Source organism: Dermacentor andersoni, chromosome 8 (assembly GCF_023375885.2).
Source record: "Dermacentor andersoni chromosome 8, qqDerAnde1_hic_scaffold, whole genome shotgun sequence".
Taxonomy (NCBI): domain Eukaryota; kingdom Metazoa; phylum Arthropoda; class Arachnida; order Ixodida; family Ixodidae; genus Dermacentor; species Dermacentor andersoni.
Window position 1 is genome coordinate 145586959 of NC_092821.1, and position 23065 is coordinate 145610023.

General features: G+C 47.4%; 1 long non-coding RNA gene across 1 annotated transcript in view; it reads right to left on the reverse strand.

Annotated features, from left to right (window-relative positions):
- LOC140213034 (uncharacterized) overlaps nt 1-4676 on the reverse strand; it is an 8306-nt gene extending 3630 nt beyond the window's left edge. The window contains exons 1-2 of the long non-coding RNA XR_011889974.1: nt 4489-4676; nt 451-550 (exon numbers count right to left, since the gene is read on the reverse strand). This is a non-coding gene — a long non-coding RNA (uncharacterized lncRNA). The remainder of the gene's footprint in view (nt 1-450; nt 551-4488) is intronic.
- Nucleotides 4677-23065: the final 18389 nt, after the last annotated feature.

The following is a 23065-nucleotide window of genomic DNA, read 5'->3' on the forward strand; positions in this document are numbered from 1 at the left end:
ATTGCTTTGTACACAGGTAGGCGATACTTCAAGACTTAGTAAATTTTACTTGACAGCGTGTTCTCTTACACTAAGCTATCATGTTGCCATGTGTCCTCACCCCCATAAACGTCCTTAACCCCTTTTCTAACCTTTTTTGTTATCGATCAAACGTAACTGCTACATTATGCCTAAAATCATGCGCAAGGTGAAACTGACTGTATCTTATACATAAGCAATGTCGGAGCAGACACTACATGTTCTAGGTTCCTTCTCGGTATCTTGATCATTTACCATTCGTCGTGGTAAAAGATATAATTTGTTATATCGCCCCAGTGTTTAATCGTAGGTACTGTATCATTATTGACATAAACATAGTGGGTACAATCAAAAACAGCGCTCGTCCTAGACATAGTTCTCCAATCAGGAGTTCGAAAACAGCGAAGACATATGTTCCGCTAGTTTATTTACCTGGGTTCGGGGATCCATTGTCGTTGTACAGACCACCGTAAAAGTTCATCCCGTGTCCGTTCGAAATAAGCAAAGGCGAGGGTACGGCATATTGATTCCGCTGTGAAGGTTGGAGACCAAGCAAAGTGTTACTACATTGAAATACGGAGTACCCAAAACAAGAACTTGGCTTAAGAGGAAGCTTTAGCTCGGGTGCTCCTATCTAAATACATGTAAAAGGAGAATTCGTTTTTCTCGGCAACCACTGCACCAAATTTGACGGGGTTTGCTGCATTTAAAAGAAAAGCTTAAAATCTAGTGACTGTTGGTTTCGAATTTTCGATTTATGTCGTCAAATTTTTATAAAAATTTGGCAAAAATCGAAAATTTTCAGAAAACGAAACTATCAAGTTTACAACTCCGTAACTCAGCAAGAAAAAATGATATCGCAATTCTGTGAATTGTATCTGATAGCGCCTCTAAAGCGGACGAAATTGATATGTTACACATGAACCTCAAAAAATGGAGTAATGTGTAATTACAACTTTTGCAGAACCTTCGTAAACAACGTAACAAATTCACGTAAGATGTAAACTGACATATCAAATTTGTCCGCTTTGAATGGTCTGATGGATGCCGTTTACAGAATCGCGATATCTGTTCTTGATGCAGAGCTATTAGCTTGTAAACTTCGTGCTTCTATTTTTTTCAAATGTCTGAATTTTTGAAAATCCTTTTAACAAAATTCAAGCCCTAAATCAAAATTCCGCTTCCAACAGTCACTAGAATTTAACTTTCTCTCTCAAATGCAACAAATTTCATTAAAATCGGTCCAGGGGTTATCTCAGAAAAACGTTTTTGCGTTTTTACATGTATTTGAATAGGCCGCGTCGGAGTTGGGCCCGAGCTAAAGCTTCCTCTTAAGAAGAACCCATCAATAAATATGGGCCTCACGCTCTGAGTTCACTTCAAAGCTGAAGAGAGTGGTACGTGAGAGGTATACTTAAGGCAAATTCGTCTTTACTCAACTTCCGCCTCGTGTCCAAACCTTCCGCAAGTCCCACCACAACGCTGGGTTACACCTAAAAGGTACACCCCGACGCTCTGATTCCCGGTGAACGAAATCGACGGCAAGCAGAAACTTACAAAACTTTCTGGTAAAACTGCCGTACTCTTGGTTGCAATGCATGTACTCTGAGCCAACTGAGACTTCAGATACCATGCAATACTTGCAAAAACACTAAATGATATCTGCTGTAAGAGGACTTAAGAGCTAGAACTTTGCCATTCACGAAATAGTACGTGGCTGATAAGTATGGCAAGCATCGAGACCTCCTAAAAGGACACTGACGTCATCGTAGAGCTGGCGCAAGTAATGGAAATAAGATGAAGCTGGTAGGTATAGTGCATGTAGGAAATTATTGTAAAGTGTTCTTGAATTCTCATGCATTTATTACCTTATATACACTGCAGCCAGCTACGTTTTCACGTGACTCCGGGGGGTGCAGCACGGAAGACCTTCTTAACTGGCGTAATTGCACCGCCGTAGTCTACTTGATAGCAATATTCCTACATTATTTATTATTTTCCTATACAAAAGACCTCCGCCTGTTTGCCTAGGCACAATAGGCCTCTTTCCATCAAGTGTTCTTTTTCTCTTCAGCAGATGGCAGTAAACTTTCCCACTTCATTAAACGTTTAATGGCTGCTCAACCGAGCTACGATATTGTCATTTCGAATTTAGCTGAAGTAATCGTTCATGCACGAATAGTAAGCATCGTTCAGCCCTGCAAGCCCCCTCCATTTGCGGCACTCGTCATCTCGAGAGGACATAACTTCCGCGTCATCGATCTGCAACGCCGCATAATTGAACCGACAATTTCATTGACAATCAGGACGTAACGAGAGCAGGTAACACAATGAGCTACGCTGGCAAAGATATATCGTTAGGTAAAGTTAGAGTTGTCGTTACATTTGCGTTGAGTCACAGCTCGGGGCGTTGAGTGAACTAATGGGTGTTGGTTTGACCAACGACTCATCTACTGCGTACGAACGGGACATGTTAGACCCTCAAAAAAGTTATGCGCGAAGAAACCCATCGGCGATGCGCGGCAGCTACCGCATAGCTTGTGTCTCTGCACGCTGCTCCATGCACAAAAACCAGGTGTTGTGAAGTTGCTTCTCTCTCGCCTCCCGTAGCATAGGTCCCAACATAGGCATTCATTCAATGCCCATTCTGCCAATACGTGACGCAACGCTACTGAACTGTACTGCCCATTTTTAAAGGTTATATGACGCATACCGGTATTGTACTCACAAAAGCTAAGATATAACTGAAACAGCTGTACAATGTCGAGAAATATAGGTTATATGAGTTGGTAGACTGACATCTTTTCATTAAAAGTAATCTGCAGGACTTCGTGTCATAATATAACCATAAACTGTAACCGCACTCTAATTGTATTTTGCTTCTATCAGTGAACTAGTGCTGTACATCTGGCTGTTGTATCTAGCAGCTCTTCATCCGGCCGTTACTGGCTATATTGGACCATTTATTCTCCGCGCTAACTCTGCTTCCCGTGCCAGCCTCGCCGAGCCCGAGACTCGGCCTTCATGAAGAGAACGACTCCACAGCAAACAGCCGGTGGCAAGCCTTTCGACATATGCTCTTGAGCTTTCGTCCAAATGCAGTGCACTTCTACACCAGTTGCTAATATGATGGTTGGCTCCTCCCTAATCTTTGGCAGGCTTTCAGCGCAGAATTACGCAACAAACGTGGCAACAATAAACAGCCGCAGATCACTGTCTTCTAGCTAATCTTATTGCCAAACATTCCCACGTATGTACATTCACGGCCTTATCATCATCATCATCATCATCATCATCATCAGCCAGACTACGCCCACTGCAGGGCAAAGGCCTCTCCCATACTTCTCCAACTACCCCGGTCATATGCTAATTGTGGCCATTTTGTCCCTGCAAACTTCTTAATCTCATCCGTCCGCCTAACTTTCTGCCGCCCCCTGCTACACTTCCCTTCTCTAGGAATCCAGTCCGTAACCCTTAATGACCATCGTTTATCTTCCCTCCTCAGTATATGCCCTGCCCACGCCCATTTCTTTTTCTTGATTTCAACTAAGATGCCATTAACTCGCGTTTGTTCCCTCACCTAATCTGCTCTCTTGTTATCCCCTTGACCTTACACCCATCATTCTTCTTCCCATAGCTCGTTGCGTCGTCTTCAATTTAAGTAAAACCCTTTTCGTAAGCCTCCACGTTTCTGCCCCCTAGGTGAGTACTGGTAAGACCCAGCGGCACGTGTGAAAGTACAATAATGCCGATATCGCTTAACAACACTCCCTGCTTGCAACAGTGACAGGAATGAAAGCTCTTAATCTGATACTTATTTATGTACGCCTGTGTGTATGCGCACCGTGAACGATTAATTGGAAGAGAGCAGAGGGACTGTTTTTTTTTTTTTTTTTTTTTGTGTGTGTGTGTGTGTGTGTATACTTTTTTTAATGCGAAGCATTCTTTGTCTCATTCCGGGCCCTTTGCCATAGGCCGATATGTAAGTCGGTAGGCAGGTATTTTCCGTCTCGCCATACTTCGGATATCTATATAAAAATAAACATACGACCGACAGTCGAATCGACCCTCTGTCTTCGAGCACAGTAGCCCAATACTCTAGATCCTCGGCCACAATCGCACACATACTCGTCTCGTGCCAAACATCTAGCTCTTAGAGATGTTTGGCGCGTGCGTCGCGTGATAGTTCCTCGTCTGCTTTTCGCGTGACAGCTCGCGCTTTGAGACCATTCGTTAGACTGCGTGGTAACGCTTTAGATGATTTCAAGCGATTCCGGGCAGCCTCCTACCAGCTAATTGCTTCGCATCGTATTGATTCTCACAATGCGTGGGATCTGCCGGACTTTTTGTGTGTGTGTGTGTGTGTGTGTGTGTGTAATTTTGACCGTATAGATGCGCCAGGAGCCTGCCATGAATTCGGAAATTCCAACTCGCCCAAATAAATTACTTGTTATTCGTCTTGATACTTACCTGTCCATGATTCTGGCCGAGTGATGTCGTAGATACCACGGCGATGAAGATGGCCGCGGAGAAAAGGGCTGGGACTTTCATGTTTCGGGCCACATTCCCCACGGGAACCGGCAGACTGCACCTCCGCTCGACGGCGAACACGTTATAAGCCCTGCAGTCGCAACTCAGCCACGTGCTCAGTATTCGAGCATCTAACATGGTCCTGCTTTCCACCAAGCGAGCGGGCTTGTTCTCGCGTCAATTTTTTTTAGAAGCACGCCAATGATATCACAAGTAAACTAAATCCTCTCTTTGAGCGAGCCATATTGTACATGACTAGACAGTGTAACAGAAAAGATAATGTATGATTGAGAACAAACTGTCTCCGTTCTTCAAATGCAGACGCCCCGAAACAATGAAACAAGCTTAGCACAACTAGTCACGAACTAGCTTAACCTTGAAGCAGCTTTCTTCAACCCGTTTTCTAGTAGAACACTTCGCTAAAAATGTCAGAATGCTGCCCTGTGCACTCTTACGAAGGCCTCTGTGCGCAAGTTTCTGTGCTGCCTAAACGCAGTGACAGTCCTCCCAGCTTAAAGAACAGAAGCAGGGATTTCACCTGTCTCTGTGCAATGTGACGGCATGATAAAATCATAAATGTATATTTGCCGCTGTTCCGTGACAAAGTACGACAGGAGAGCGAGACATTTTGTGCCCGTAAAACAATACGTGCAGTTGGATGAAAAACAAGTCTAGTTGATAGTTTCTATAGTTGTATATTGAATTAGAAGGACGCGAAACAACTGCACACGCGGACGAAAGGGAGGCAAGACGAGCACTTAACTAGCAGCTAAAATGTATTGTGGCACGATATCTAACAAGTATACACGTACTGATAAGCCTACACATCAAACCAGGGCACCTCTTGCACTACGTACAGATTGTGTGCCATGTCCTCGTGAACACGGCACGTGTAGCACATTGCAGTGCAGGGCCGGTGCCGGAGCTTCCTTGCCGTTTTCACTTGAAAGTTAGCACTCGTGTTTACCCATGTCTTCTCTCCGTCCCGTATGTATCTCGCTAGTTTAAGTGGCGGTGCTGACATCGAGGCACCCTACGCTAGTTGAACGGCCAGCACCCGTAGATCCTGTGAAACAGTTAATTGATTTTTCTTTTTCCAAGGACGATTGGGGAACTTGAAGCACAGCAGTTAGTTTGGCAGGCTAAAAATGCATTGCAGACTTGCTTTTGCGGTGATGGACAAATCTTTACCACCTCAGGTGTAAGGTGCGTGGCGAAGTATTTTTTGCTCTTTTTTGATTTTACCGCAATCAGACCATGTGAGCTACTGTTACAAAATTTACTCGTCATATCGGTCTATAAGAAATGTGCAATACGCAAGAAGGCTAATACTTTATGCTAAAGTAAGAACCACAGTTCGTGGATAGAGAACATGGCGCTGAGAGCAAACGCGTATACGCCATTATTCGTTCAGGTCGTATGTTAGTTCAGTGTAATTGCTTAATTTCACTGCCGAAGGCATCTCCCTTACGCTGAGGAGTGGGCACCATAGGTGTCGAGTCTCTGGTCTGCTAAGAGACAAGGGCCGAAGGCAGTGGAATGCGCGAGCACGTTTCTTGCTCTGCAACACAACGTTGGTGCAGTAAAAAAAAATTCCCTTCTCTTCTTCCAACAATAAAATAAATAATTTATGACTCCACACTTGGCGCGAAAGAAACTGAAGTGTTGACACATTGTAGGTGGCCCACACGATTTCCGATACACGACGAGTATGTACGTCAAGCACTCTATGTAATTCCATTCATTATATAAGAAAGTATTGGGCCACATCTCAGTTCGTTTCTTTCTCTGAAATTAATAGCACTGCATACCATTAGAAGTCCTAATTCCACGAAAGCGCGGCCACATAATAATCGCTTCGTCGTTCAACGCGGCCCTTTCAAAATGCGTGCCAAGTGCAGCGCTGCTTCGAGTTTGAATAAGGCCAACTTATTGCACGATCACGTGAGTGAGTGAGTGAGTGAGTGAGTGAGTGAGTGAGTGAGTGAGTGAGTGAGTGAGTGAGTGAGTGAGTGAGTGAGTGAGTGAGTGAGTGAGTGAGTGAGTGAGTGAGTGAGTGAGTGAGTGAGTGAGTGAGTGAGTCAGTGAGTGAGTGAGTGAGTGAGTGAGTGAGTGAGTCAGTGAGTGAGTGAGTGAGTGAGTGAGTGAGTGAGTGAGTGAGTGAGTGAGTGAGCGAGCGAGCGAGCGAGCGAGCAAACCTTTATTGGGTCCAGCAAAACGCATAGAACGCGCCCCCGGCGAATCCCACGACGGGACTGACAGGTCTAGCTTGCCGGCCCGATCGTGGGCGTGCTGCTGGACTACCAGGAGTTGGTCTCCAAAGACGGGACTTCGCATGAGCGCGTCCTACTCTTCCTTAGTGAACTTCGGGCCAAAGACCCACAATCCCAGAGCATGTGAGACAAAATAGCAGCCTCACCACAGGCCACGCAAGAACAATTCGGTTAAATGTCAGGATAATTGCTGTTATCGGACGCCGGATTTGGGTAGGAGTTAGTTTGCAGGAGTCTGAGCGGGACCGCCTGCGGCCTGCGTAGCTTGGAATGAGGCGGCGGGAAAACCTTTCTGGCTAAGTAAAAGAATTTAGTAATCTTATTGCGCGTGATAGGGACGTCTGTGTCTCCGGTGAGAGAGTCGCCCGATCCGAGGGCAGTGCGGTCACTAAAGCCATGCATAGCCTCGTGGGCAGACTCGTTGAGGTTCAGAGGAACACCCTTAATCGCCCCGACGTGCGCAGTGAACCAAGAATTGGAGTGTATGGAGCTGCGGCCATGTTTGGCACTTTTCAGAATTCTAACTACCTGCCTGGCTACCCGGCTTTCTGGAATGCCCTGACGGCCACTTTCGAATCAATAAACACGCTGTCTCTCCGACCGTCTTGCATGGCGAGTGCAATGGCCACTTGCTCGGCCACCTCGGGGTCCTTCGTCCGGGCCGAGGCAGAGTTAATTACTTTGCCCAGCGTTTCCATGATGGAAACCGCAAAAGCCTTGCCGTTTCGGTACGCGGCGGCATCCACGAAGCTTGCTTCGATCTTGTCCTTGTAGACTAGATTTAGTATATTCGACGTCTTGCCTTGCGACGACCTGAGTTGTGCACGGGATGAACGTTGCGAGGGCAACGGGAGCGACGACGCGGTTCTCCCCTATTCGTCCTGATAAAGGTCAGTCCCCGGACGAAACGTTGTTCTAGCGACATATTGTGCTATTTGGGTGACCATCGGCCCCAAACACAATTCTCACTATATATATATTTGTGTATGGTTGAAATACAGAGGGCCTGTCAGTTACCATGGATTAAGTTTCATTTTTAATGCCAGGATCACTTGCATAAGGCCAACTCCATCTTGTTTACACTATTATTGAGGATCCGCCATTCTTAAGCCTCGCTTTGTCTTTTTTCCTTTCAGTCATTTTAGACTCATTTCTGTCCAGGACAGCTGGGCTGTACCCACCCTTTTGTCAAGATCAGCCGGTTCCAGCACCTCAGAGAGCCTTGACGCGACTATACGGCAACGCTGCGAGAGCGCAAGCTGCGTCGCCCCACCACCATGGCAACTAGCCCCCTTCGTCGCAGACAGCCAGTAGACCACCCGACGCACAGTGAACGACCACGACCAGAGCGACCGACCGCGTTTAGCGAGGCAGACAGCTGTCCTGCGTAGAAGGCAACCTGCGCCGTTTTGCCAACTGTGACGGGACAATCGGCTGCGAGAACTGCGACCATCCTGAAAACTGCCAATGCCCACCGGTCAGGCCCATCTTCGGCAAGTTCCCACGCTGAGTCGCAGCGTGGTCGAGTGCAATGAAGAAACAAAGAATGCGTCCGAAATCATCTCACGATGACTGTCGACGGTAATGCGACTAGCGTTCTGGCATTGTGACGGCACACTGTATTTCTCAACTCACATTTATTTACCAGCCGTAGCGGTTATCCTGCGGCTTCCGTTGCTTCGGCTATACGTACACGACACACCTACTCTCGTGTCGGCGGACTTTGCCATAGTACTCACTGGGTAAGGTCATCCACGAGCACGACGCCATGCCAACCAGTCTACAACGCCGGCGCAGTGACTACGACGTAATGACGAAGAAAAAAATCGACGTCGATGGAACGTCGAAGGCAACACAACGACGACAAGATGACGGCAATAAGCTGAAGTTCCTAAACGATGGCGATGGCTTAACAACGACAGCTCGGCGGTGACATGAGGACAATGGGATGACGACGATGGTGTGACGACGATGGTACGGCGATTGCTGGTTGACGAGGCTACATATGACGACGATGGCACGGCCACGATGACATGACGACGCATTAACAACTGCGGCAAATTGAGATTGAATAACGACATCATGATAACAATAAATTGACGAAGAAAGAATGAGCTCGATGGATCGACGAAGGTGATCTGACGATGACGGCATGAAAACAATGGGATGGTGTTACTCAAGTTATGACTATGGAAAAGCGGCAGCGTGACTACGCCGGCATGATGATGATGGTATGACGATGAATGTGCGATGACGACAGCATGACAAGAGTCGGATGTTGAAATTATAATGAGAGAACAACCCCGTCAGCATCACGACGATGGAATGAAAACGAATACATGACAACGGCTGTGTGACCATGCCTACGACGTTGCCCTGACAACGGTACGAGGACAATGGAATGCGACGAGGGTATGACGACAATTGCTTGACGATGACTGTATCACGAAGCCTGCATGCCGAGAGTAGCTTCACAACTATGGCGTGACAACGACGGCATGAAAAAGAGTAGAATGACGAAGCTAGAGTGACAACGTTGGCACGAACATGATGGCAACGGTGGTATGACAATGATAACGACTGTCTGACGACAACGCACCGAAGACGATGGCATGACAACGGCGGCATCACCTTCAATAAATGGCAACAGCATGACTACAATGAGATGACGGATTGATGTCAATGGAAGGACGAAAGCGGTATTACGACGACGGTGTGACGATAATGGGACAACTTTACTGAACTGATAACCATGGTAAACTGACTTCACGACGACAACGACGATATGACGACAGCGGTATAATGACGACTGTGCAACCACGATGGCGTGACGACAGTCGGATGAAAAAGTTAGAATGACGATGATGGAACGACCGCGACTACGTCACGCCGACGGTATGCCAACGAATGCATGACCAGTGCTGTACGACGTCTGTAAAGCGACAATAACGTGACAACGACGGCATGACGACAGTCGCGTAACAAAGCTGGAGTGACAACGACGCAACGACGACGACGCTAACACGGCCATAAGCGCATATTTAGTGGTATACGCTACTGGACACCTTAGGCCACCATGGGCCGGCGTAGAAGCGGTGACGATGACGGCGTGACATGAGTGAGATCACGAAGCTGGAATGACGACCATCGAACAACCACGACGGTGTCACTACCACAAGTGCATTACGAGGGACTTAAGCTAGTGCATACAACTTGGGTCACTGGGTTGGCGTAAAAGGATGCGTGGACAGAAAATATTTAGACAGACAGACAGGCTCAAAACGCCTAAAGTAGGCGAATAATGCTAACCGCATTAAACTGCCGTTGCCAAACACGTGTAACGTAATGTGTGTCCTATCATGCGGTTGTGCTTCTTTCACTTTCTGCTGCCCTCCTTTCCTTTAGTGCCTTTCTCTCTACCCTCTCGTACAGAGTAGCATGTAGGTGAATACTTCTACGCCCGCAAAAAATGTCTGCTTTCAAATGACGAGCTTTCTCTCCCACTTGAGTGACACTCTAATAGCAGTTGCACCCTTTGGGGTGTATATTTACCACACAACGATAATCGTCGCCTGTCTTGCTTGCGTTTCCTTTCTTGAAAACGCTGCGCTCGTTACTTTCCTGTCGAGAATGCTCTGCCATGCTGATAACACGCATGTCGTTCGTGACTTGGAAGTACCGGGCTCGCAGAGTTAAAAAACGGAAACGCGGGCAAGACAGATGACGATTATTGTTGCGTGGCAATTATCCACTCCAAATGGTGCAACTGTTCTTAGAGAGGACATTTTGTATAATTGAATCGAGGATAATCGTGCCCATCTTTCACATATATTTCTACAAGGCAATCACTTGTGGGTCAAGCCTCTCAAAGAATGTAATGGCTGAAAATTTCAAGTGAATTTTTGTATTTCCAGCGGTTCAAAAGAACAGTTAGAAACTCGACAGAACTGCACCTGGGAGCTCGACGGAAATGGAACGCAATGCGCGACAAACGAAGAGCTGTTACTAAAATCGGCATCTATCTTTCTTTTTTTTTTCTAAATGCCGTTTCTTCACTATGTGTCATGTCTTCGCGCTGTATTTTATTTATTTGCTAAGTCATGTACAATTCTTCGTGCTGAATTATTTTTTCGGCCATCATGCCCTGGCCAATGTTCTTCATCAATCTTACACTCCGCATGTCACAGACATTTGAATAATGCCGACGAAAGAACAATGAAGCACGTGCAATGTAAGGAAATACGAAATCCTATGCGCATACGATCACGTGGAGTCCTGCAATTTAACTCACCAGTATACTGATTATACAGTTTTACACTAAAGTTCTCAAGCAAACCTAAGCGCCGTACGTACCTAAAAAAATACAAAAACCGTCACCACGCATGGTACGTCCTCCATTGGGTTTCTGTGGCTTACGTACGCTGTGTTAACATGCGCTGATTGACGAGCTTAACGTGCATCATCTTTACGGTATGCTAACAAACAGGCGTTGTCACACATGGCGGCCCCTTTGACTCACGCTTCAGAGAGCATTCCCTAGATTGTTGCGTTCTCGGTATCGCAGATCACACAAAAAAAAATGTCGAATTATGTATTTTGCTTCCTCTCAAAGCACCTGAACCGCACTTCCTGAGCGGCTTGCGTTCTGAGCTTCTGACATTGTGCAGCTGCTTGGCGTGTTTAGGCCTTACGAGACGCCGGGACGAAAAAATGGGAGGTCGTGCGCAAATGGATTGTCTTGGCTTAGGCAGGTTTGCCACGAAGCACGACTACATGGTGGCATGTTTGCTTAGGTCTTTAAGCACAAAAAAAAAAGTTTTTTTGCTATACATTTCCTGCACTCTTCTCTTCCACGGAAACACCGTCGACCGACATCGCTACGCCAAGCCTCCTCGCTTCAGGCCATACGAGTAGTCATTCCTGACCTCGCTTCACAGGGAACTGAATGGTATTGAGGACTGTCGCTAGCTTTAATTTTCTCCTCGGCAGAACAGTTCGTGCGTTATCTTGGCGGTCTACTTCAGATAGGTTCTCGATATCAGCACATGAAAACCTAGCTTATGGCAACACAATACGTAGCCCGGCAGGTCACTGGCTTCGATTGGCAAGGTCTCGGACAGGATACGCGAACATGGTAGCTCGCACCTTGAAATGAGTCAAAAACTCGTTGACTTACGAAAACACATTGAACACATAAATATACTTGATTTTATTGCACGCGTTGATGTGAAGTAAAGCATCGCATAAATACATATCGCTCCGCTTCAAAGCGCTACACTGTAAAAATGTTTATACCCTTAAGGGTGTTTTCTTGTCGCACTATAACACCCTTACCGTTAGGGCCATCTGGTCAGAGCGGAGCTCTGACCAGACGTGCGATGACGAAAGACGCAGTTGAAAACTGCGTCTTTTGTCTGACAGCCTTGGGCGCACAGAAATATCCGACAAGAGAATTGCTAAGGGAGAGATAGGAAACTCTCCTGTCGGATATTTCTATGCGCTCAAGGCTTCAGAATGATTACATAGTTTTCAACTACGTCTTTTGTTATCACACGTCTCGTTAGAGCTCCGCTGTCGTCCTCTATAATTTTTTGTAAGACCCTAACGGTAAGGGTGTTACAGTGCGACAAGAAAACACCCTCCAGGGCGTAAATATCTTTACAGTGTATCTGTATGTACTAACTATCTGACGTGTCATCATCGTCATTATCATCAGACTATTTTAAGTCCACGGCAGAATGAAGGCCTCCCCCTGCGATCTCCAATTACCCCTGTGCTGCACACACAGATTCCAACTTGCGCCTGCGAATTTCCTAGTTTCATCACCCCACTTAGTCTTCTGCCGTACTCAACTGCGTTTATCTTCTCTTGGCGCCCATTTTGTAACCCTAATGGTCCACCGGTTATCTAACCTACCCGTTACTTGGCCTGCGAAGCTACATTTCTTTTTTTCTTTATGTCAATTAGAATATCAGCTATCCCCGTTTGTTCTCTGATCCCCACTGCTTTCTTCCTGTCTCTTAACATTGCGCCTAACATTCTTCGTTCCATCACTCTTTGCGCGGTCCTTAGCTCGTCCTTGAGCTTCATTGTCAACCTCCTATATATATAGTTCCTGCCCATATGTTAGCACCGGTAGAATTCATTGATTTTACCCCTTTCTTCTCAGTGACAGTGGTAAGCTTCCAGTCAGGATCTGACAACGTCTGCCGTATGCGCTCCAACCCATTTTTAGCCTTCTGTAAATTTCCTTCTCATGATATCGGTCTCTTGTGTGGCCTAGGTAAAAGTATCCCTTCGTAGACTCTAGACGCTGACTGGCGACCCTGAACTCTTGTTCCCTTGCCAGGCTATTGATCATTATCTTTGTTTTCTGCATATTAATCTTCAACCCCACTCTTACAGTCTCTGTGTCAAGGTCCTGAATAATTTCTTGTAACTCGTCCCCAGTGTTTCTGAACAGGACAATGTCATCTGCAAAGTGTAGGTTGCTGAGCTATTCGCCATTGATCCTTACTCCTAAGCCATCCCAATTTAATAACTTGAATACTTATTCCAAGCATGCAGTGAATCATCACGCATCAGCGTTATTGCACAACACTTTACGATGCATCCACATACAGAACGCGTAAACAATTGCTCTCATTTTGGCTCTCATTCTCTTACGTGAGATATCGTCTTCAGACAATTGAAACGCTCATTAAAGTTCACACGGGCACGAACGCGTAAGCAGTTTCTTTTTTTAAACATTTGTCGACTCCCAAGCGTACCCGCCGCAGCCACCTTTGGCCACCGAGTTTGATCGCGTGGGGGCTTGAGAAACCTTGCAGTTTCATTTCCGATTTCTGACTCCAGTGTGGTAGAGAGCGCCACCTGGTTTAGCAGTGCTCTATGAAAAATCCCCTTTGATCCATTGTAAAGAAAATGCTGCATCAAAGGGCAAGATTTCCACGGACCGAATTAGGTAGCACCGACAGAGGGGCTTCAGGCGGAGGACCTTTGACACGAGGAAGAAACACCGTCGCCAAGCGCGAACTTTTGGTTATTGATGTTTGCGCTTTTGCAGCGCTTACGGCCTCAGCGTCTGCGGTGACATCTATTTTCTTTTCTTTTTCAGAAATCAAATACCCCTATTTCTTTATTTTTTTTACGTTGGCGCTGCCAGCCCTCCTAGGTAGTAGGCTTGTGCGCTCTGCTTCATGACGTCAAGATACTTGGACCGAAATTTTCATTGGCAAGCCTGGCATGCCGAAAGCGGTGAAGTCAAAATTGCCGTGATGGGAGAGAGAGAGAAAGAGAAAGAGAGAGAGAGAGAGGGTCTTTATTTTTAAGCTAATACACGCATTGGGGTACATATTCAGAAGGCGGGCCCATAGCACATGGCTGAAAGGTGGCCTCCTGTTAGAAGTTGAGTGGAGATAAATACAAGAAATGGCAACTAAATAGCTTGAAGTGATTAGTTGTAACACTGGAAACACCGCAAGTGTACGTGAGTAATATGCCCCATAAGAATGTAAGTACAGTAAATGAGGCAAAGGCACACGAAAATTAAACATTAAAAAAAGGACAATATAACAATGCAGATTATTTGCACCACGTTTAAGAGGGAAGAATAAAAGAAACGAGCTTTCTTGAACGCTCCAAACGATAGCAATTTCTTAGTGTTTCATGGTATGATATTCCATAGCTGAACAGCCACAAAAGTAGCAGTATGTTTGCCATAGTTAGTGCGTACATATGATAGTAAAAATATCGATAGCAAAATCACATCGGCTGGTATAGCACCATTTAGAGACTTGAAAATGAAAATTTAATATTTATATTTGAACAAATTACACACTGACAATACATCATGCTGTTGAAGTAAAAGAGATGCGCTGGTGAACGGTCTGCTGAGTGTTGGGATATGAATGGCTTAGCTTTGAAGGAGTTGGAGAGGAAGTGCGTGATATGGATAGTTATTTGCTCATGACGTGATACAGTACGTAATATGACTGTGGATGAAGGCGTAGTACACCTTAAATAAAGTAGGTAAACTAAAGAATGGTCCTGCTTTGATCAATATTCTTATACCCGGGAACTATCCTCTGTTTTTTATACGAAATGTGATAGGAACACTTCAGATGGGCCTCCAGAACAACTACGAGAAATGTGCAATGAGGAGTACTAAGAAAGCGGTGACAGTTGATAGGCTTGTGCACGTCTCACAAATGGCAGGAGTAGATGAAAGGGGTTTCTGACTCGAGTGGAAGGCAACCAACTGTGTTTCATTAGCGTTACTTATTAAACCATTAGCTTTGCACCAGCCGTGAATATTTCTAAAGTCAGTGGACAACTTGCTAGTTAACGTATCGGGCCTGTCAATTGCAACTATAGTTGCATCGTCCGCATACAGGAAACGTTGACTGTATGTGAAGTTTCTAGCAGGTCATTAATATAAATTAGGAATAAAAGGGGGCCGAGTATGGAACTTGATGGACAACTATGTCAGTATATTTAAAAGCGAAGAGAATGTTATAAACACAAACGGCTTGCAGTCTATTTGATAAATACCTTCTGATTAGTTCATTCGCGCAACCTACCACGCCAATTGAGTTCACTTTAGCTAAGAGTATATAATGAAATTTAGAATCAAAGGCCTTGCAGAGGTCGATGAACAGGGCACCGCCAATATATCCGGGTCGGGCATAGTTAATAAAATCACATCACTATTGCAAGACATATGTAAAAAAAATATAGCAGAAAGCATTAAATAAGCGCACGCGGCACTGTTTGATGCAGCTACTGCAGCAACGAATTCGAGCACTCGTTGTCTGTAACCTTCTTTGACAAGGAAAAAAACGTATAAAAATAAGAGGGCTCAAAACCTGATGATACTGATGCGATCTCAATGTAGCCAGTACGGGTGCATTTTGACGGGAAACGCAGTGGTGTTGGCACGATGCAATTAAAGACGTCACGCGGCGTGCTAAACGCTCAAAGGCGGCCATGAATTTCGGTGCACTCTTGTACGTCGATCCCAGGTATGGGTCGAACATCGTCCCAGCAGCTCAAGCGACACGCTAAACCTCGCTATCGCTGTGAATGCTTCGTCATTCGGGCGAAATGCTTCGTCATTGTGCTTCGTCATCGTTTCACGTCGAATGCAATTCCCGGGCGCTTTCCCTCGAACGGAGGTTTGCCGTGAGAACAGTAATTACACAGAGTTGCCAGAGATAAAAGAAACCGTGAGACAAGGTAATATAGCAAGTTTACATATAATATTGTAACATGACTAAATGTAGCTAGAGCGACATTCTAGTATGCAAACCGTGAAAATACACGAAAGGTCAGCTAATTTAGGGCTATTAAAGAAGTTTTCGGATACGATCGGCGCTGTTCTGAGTAATCCGTTCATTATTTAGTTTATTCCTCGGTGTCAAACTTAGTTTCTCGTCATCGGCAGCAACGGAGCGCTTCGTGAATGGCCTATCATTTCAAGGTAGAACCGGTCGACTATTCGAAGTTTGGATTAAGAATTTAATTCCGAGCGTGCGAACAGTGATTTTTGAGACCGAATCGATTACGAATAGAATAGTGCCAGAAGCGAGACGAATCGAATAGTTTTCGAATAATGCACAGCCTATATTGCAATTAACATAAAACGATGTTCACATCTCAGTGCTCTTAAAGTTAGCAAGTTTCTGTCATTACATAGCACTTTATGAAGCGTTGTTTATTAAAAGCACTGATGGAGCATTAGGAACAAACGAGTAGTTTTTTGGCGTGCACAGGGTTCTTCAGAGACGGCAAGTGATCGCTGTTCGGTCCGCAAGGTTTGGTTTCCCAAATGACGTGCCCAGCTCCAATACGCAAGTTCTCATGTTTTATGTCTGTACTGTCCCCGCCTAGCCAAAAATTTACTTTACGTTTGCTTCAATTATATGTTTGATTGGGAGCACTTGATGTTTTGAAATATTAGAAAGGTATTCGGAAAATATTTGCATTTACCAACATCGACTATTCGATCCGAAGGCCTAATTGAATAGGACACTGTTAGATTCCTTATTCGAAGGATACGAATATTCGAACATCCCTAGAATTTATTATTACTCGCCAACGAGTCGTACTGGCATTCGAAACGGAAGTATTCGGTATATTGAGATACTCACAACTCGCCGAATATTTCGCGTCAACCTGTCGTTAAAGTCTTGCTACAGTTCTCTTTCAGCTAAACAAATGATCGAGAATTATAAGAAGCGAAACAGCGGCAAAGGTGTTGGAAGCAGTACAGATAACAAATGGGTAATGCAAGCTTTGCTTTCTGTTTCATGGTGCAAGCCTACAAGACAGCCTGTGCTTTCTGCTCAGATTATATCATTTAATTTTTGGAAGTCTAGTCAAGCAGCGGTTTTACGTTTTGCGCTACAACCGTTGATGTTTTCATTTCGACGGGCCCGTAGGCATGTGCTTGCGGCGCAAGAGACTTCCAGCACCGTTTATTTATTTTATTTTTCCACACAGTTCTCACTGGTTATCGGTAACCATTTATTTACGGTATGGTGTTTTTTAATAAAGCAGCCAGGGTAGCCATAGATCTTCGAAACGCTTGTTTGCAACCATGCTTTTAATATTTGCAGAGGCTATCCATGCAGTTTATTTATGAATATGAGTGATCTTGTCTTTAAAGTGATAATTTGTGAATTGATAGTCGTCTTTCTTGCACTTGTCAGTAAAGTTGTGGCACATAAAACCGAAATAATATTCCTCCTATAACTGTGTGCGTCTGGCGCTTCGCTATTCAATATTCGATTTTATATTCGATACTTACTATTCGTACTCCCCTCATAAAAAAAATTACATTCGCCCGCCTCCATTTCAAACTGAAATTAAACGAAGCGCTCCATGCCGTTGTTGATATGTCTGCTATTGTTCCTGTTGGCATCTGTAAAGTAGGCGGAGTATCGGGTGGCACACAGTCGAACACCTTCATAACGAGGTGCTTGCAGCCTGTGAAATCATTGGTTATGCAGGTCACTTCACTATAAAAGTAGCACACTATGCACTTCACAATGGAACTGGGACAATAATTGTTCCTTCGTTGTCGACGTCATTTCGTTGCAGAGACATTCGTAGTAGAGGCGCTCGAGTGCATTATCATTTCTTGTTTCCTGTTTTCATTTCCTCGTCTATCGAGCTAGAGTCACTCAGTTTGAGTTCCATTGATCCCTCTGAGGTGGCGCATTAACCCAGGAATTCTCCCGGGTAGAGTCTCATTCCACTTGGACACGGCCACTCGCGCGCCTGGAGAATTAGCGCTGGACGTCACTGCAGTACCGGCAGAGGCAATAACCCTGTCTGACTGGCTCCCTTTGAGGGGTGCTTCAGCTGCTTGAATGACCGATAGCCAGTACAATACCAGTTTCATACGGTGACTCCTCGTTAGTAGAATACTGCCGACTGTTATGCAAATATACGTAGTACTGATCAATAAGACTCCAGGAAGCAAGGACCTAATGTTGTGTTTCCATTGCGAACCATAGTAAATCGTCGCCTATTGGGTACGTCCCATAATTCCTAGGAAGAACAAGTAGACGAAGAAGGAGATGCCTGGCCAACCACGGCCACTCAGGACAACAACAACAACAACCTCGACTATTCGAAAATCCCGCTTCGCACTATTGGTCTAAATGTATCAGTCCCTGTGATCATATCTTTTGGAGCCTCCATTATTGCCTTCAGTCACAGAAATGTTTGTTTGGCAATCCAAATTACCTCATTGAAAGTAATCGAATTCCAATTTTAGACTGATCGTTCCCCCTCCACACCATAGCTTTCTTTTAGTTCTTATCTATTACGATTATTATTATTTTATACCCGGTTTTCTTGCGATTACTTTCTTTTCTCCAAACAAAAAAACGTTTACTTTAAAATCCGATGTTAGAATTGTTAACTCCCTTATTATTATTTTTATGCACCTAATTTACCCACCCGATTCACGGCCGATCCCCCACTGTGGGTATGTGCCACGCCACTCAGGATAACAACAACAACAACAACGACCTCGCCAACCGTTCTTTCTTTTGGGGCGACTTCACTGGGATCCAACCGCAGGGATGCTTTTCTTGCAGTCTATAATTTTATTAGAGAGACAAAAAGAGTACCTTGCCGAATTTCTAAAATTATCAATAATTTCTGTTATTCCATTTACTTACGTTACCTTGTTTTATCAAAATTCTTAACAATATTTTCATTACACGTCTAAATTACGGTTCTATATTCCCACACTCCACTACTTAAATTTAGTTTGGCTTTACTTATAAGCATACGAAAACCCGCCTGCTTCTTCGTCAATCCCCCATAGTGGGTATGCGCCATTGTCTGGGATACAAGACAAGACAATCTCCCGTGCGAATGCGAGGCATAGTAAGACGCCATCATCAGCACCATCATCAGAATAATAATTGTGATCATCAGCGGCTGACCTGCTCAGCGCTTGGCCTTGCAGTCTCCGGAATGCGCTCTGTGTCCTGCGAAGACGAAGAAATTTCTCTTTAAACCTCCTTGGTCGAGCCGTACGGGTAAGCAGGCAAAAACTGCCGTCCTCTCGCAGAGCTGCACGCATTTCGAATGCTTGTGGATACTGCGTCAACGATTACCTAACGAGAGCACGAGGACTCGCCTAACGCAAAGTATTTGTAGCAAGTAGGTGACGCCCCCTCGGACATAATCTTGGTTCACCCGCAAAGCTCGGCGGCCTGCTATAGCTCGGCAGGCAACAGTGGTCACCCGCACCACAATAAACACCGACGAGCACGGCAGCTCGCCGGTCAGTAATCTTTCAGCACCAACACGCTGAGAAGCCCTCCCTTGTTCACGACCCGGGGTGGATCGTGACACTGGCGACGAGGATGGGATCCTCGTGACTCTAGCGACGAAGCTGGCGACGAGTACCTACGGAGCGTCGCACGCCGCCGCGAGCGGCGAAACACCGCCCCCCGTTGCTGTCGCCATGCCGCTGTACGGAAGGCTCGAGCCGTTCGAGGGAGATGGGTCCGCCTGGCAAATTTACGAGGAGCAAGTCCACATGTTCTTCCGGGCAAACGACACACCCGAGGCCAAACAGCGGGACATTTTCCTGGCCAGCTGCGGGACCCACGTCTTCAGCCTCTTGCTCGACCTTCTGAAGCCAGCCACGCCGCACGTTAAGACGCTGGGTGAGCTGCTTGCCATACTGCGCTCCCATTTTAACCCAGCACCGTCCACACTAATGGAGCGTTTCCGCTTCAACAACCGGAGCCGCCGGGAAGGAGAGACCCTCGGGCAATTCGTTGCTGCGCTACGAGGGTTAGCGAGTGCCTGCGCCTTCGGGGACCAACTGGACTCGCTGCTCCGGGACCGTTTCGTCTGCGGAATCAACAACCCCGCCATGCAGACGTGACTCCTGGAGCTTCCCGACCCGTCGCTGGACGACGCCGTGAAGGCAGCGCTAGCAATGGAAGCTGCCGCCAAGGACGCCGGCGAGATTTCCCGTGCGACTGGCTCACCGTCGGCGGAAGCGGCGGTCAACAAATTCGCGACAAAGGGCAGTACCTGCGGTCGCTGTGGTGGTGCCCACTCCCCTTCACAGTGCCAGTTCTCTCAATTACAATGCTTTACGTGCGGGAAAACTGGGCACCTGGCACGTGTATGCCGAAGTGGGAGGACGAACAGCAAGCAGCAGCCGCATTCAAGCCCAGGTACAACACAAGCCCGCGGCCAGGGTAGCCGTCGCAAGGGTACGCGGCGGAGGCATGCGGCAGCAAGCTCAAGCTCTTCCGCGGCCAGGCTCCACGTCGTGGCCGAGGACCCGCCGATTTTCGACATGTGGCACACAGGCTTTGTACCGTCGTCTGTGCCGCCATACATGCTGACCGTCGAAATCTGCGGGCACCCCATTTCCATGGAGCTGGACACGGGGGCCAGCGTGTCTGTAATGGCCGGGAAGCTCTTCAAGCGGACTTTCCCCGGCGTGTCCGTCGAGGCTTCGGGCGTGATGCTGCGTAGCTACTCCGGGCAACTCTCCCAGGTCCAGGGTCAGACACAGGTCAGCGTTCGCTTTGGCGACAGGGAGGCAACCCTTCCCCTTTACTTAACGAAGGGGTCGTCGCCGACGCTGCTGGGCCGAAACTGGATTCATGCATTGGGCGTTCGTCTGCCACAGTACCAGAAAGCCAGCCTGCATGTGGTGCAAGACGTCCCCAGCCTCCTGACCCAGTTCAAGTCCCTGTTCCAGCCAGGGGTGGGCACATTCGCCGGCACGACGGCTGGCATCTATGTACCTGAGGGAGCCCGGCCACGCTTTTTCAAGCCTCGCCCACTGCCGTTCGCCCTGAAGGACGGGGTTACCCAGGAGCTGCAACGGTTGCAGCGAGAGGGCATCCTGGTGCCCGTAAAGACATCTGAATGGGCTGCTCCCATCGTGCCAGTCCTCAAGCGAGATGGCAGTGCCAGAATCTGCGGGGATTTCAAAGTTACCATCAACCCCGTCGCTACCGTCGAGAAGTACCCGCTGCCCCGGATTGAAGATCTCTGGTCAGCATTGTCCGGTGGACAGAAGTTTACCAAGCTCGACCTCAGAGATGCTTACCAGCAGCTGGTGCTCCAGGATGCCTCCCGGAAGTATGTCACTATATCGACAACTTTGGGACTCTTTCAGTACACGCGCTTACCGTTTGGCGTGGCCTCAGCCCCAGCCATATTCCAGAGGGAGATGGACAACCTCTTCAGGGGCATGAGGCACGTGGCGGTGTACTTGGACGACATCCTGGTTACTGGCAGCGACGACGCGGACCACCTGCAGAACCTGCACAACGTCTTGGCACGACTACAGGACGCCGGCCTCAAGCTCAAGCTGGAAAAGTGTTTTCCTAGCCCCAAGCGTTGAGTACTTGGGACATATCATTTCCCAGGCAGGCCTAGCCCCGGCTCCCCGCAAAGTTGATGCGGTGCTCAAGGCACCTAAGCCCCAGAACAAGAAGGAGCTTCAGAGCTACCTGGGCCTCATCAACTTCTACAGGAGTTTTCTGCCGAACCTGTCGCAGCATCTACAGCCGCTCCATCTTCTGCTTCGAGATGGTCAGCAATGGGTCTGGAAGAAGGAGCAGGACTAGGCTTTCCAGCGCAGCAAGGAGCTAATCACCAAGGCTCCAGTGCTGGTGCATTTCGATCCTGCTAAGCCTGTAGTCCTTACCGTAGATGCGTCGCCGTACGGTGTGGGAGCCGTCCTGGCACACCGGGACAAAGATGGCCAGGAACACCCTGTGTCGTTTGCTTCCCGACGGCTTCATGCTGCAGAACAACGTTACAGCCAGCTGGACAAGGAAGGTTTGGCCCTCATGTTCGGTGTCGAACGCTTCCACCAGTACCTTTGGGGCCGGAAGTTCGAGGCGGTCACAGACCACAAGCCGCTGTTGGGGCTGCTGGGGCCTGACAAGGCAGTTCCTGTGCAGGCATCGCCTCGAGTGGTACGCTAGGCCTTGAGGCTGGCAGCTTACAGCTACCAGCTGGTTTACCGTCCGGGAAAGGACCTGGGACCTGCTGATGCCCTGAGCCGCCTACCCCAGCCAGAGGTGCCTGATGCTGTTCCAGAACCTGCTGAAGTGTTCATGCTGGAACACGCGTACCCGGATGTGCTCTCCAGATCTGCGGTATCTCAAGCGACCAGCCGGGACCCAGTCCTGTCTCAGGTGGTCAAGGCGGTGTCCCGTGGAGAGGAATTGGTGCAGCAGGCCTATAGCCACAAGGCCGCTGAGCTGAGCTTGCAGCAGGGCTGCCTACTGTGGGGTTCGAGGGTGGTGATCCCACAAAGTCTCCGGTCCAGGGTTCTGCAGTTGCTGCACGCGGGTCATCCAGGGATAGAAAAGACTAAGATGGTGGCCCGGTCCCATGTTTGGTGGCCTGGCCTGGACCAAGACATCGCGCATTTGGTGCAGAGCTGCCAAATCTGCCAGGAGAATCAGCGAGCCTCGCGTCGTGTGGAAATCACCCCCTGGCCGTTCCCACAGAGACCCTGGTCCCGCCTACATGTAGATTTTGGGGGACCCTTCAAGGGCCATTACTTCCTGGTGGTGGTGGACGCCTTTACAAAGTGGGTAGAGGTTATACCTGTCACCACCCCATCAGCAGGCGCGACCATTGCAGCGCTACGACAGGTCTTCGCCGCCCAGGGGTTGCCAGACGTCATCGTGTCCGACAATGGTCCTGCTTTCGCCAGCGCAGAGTAC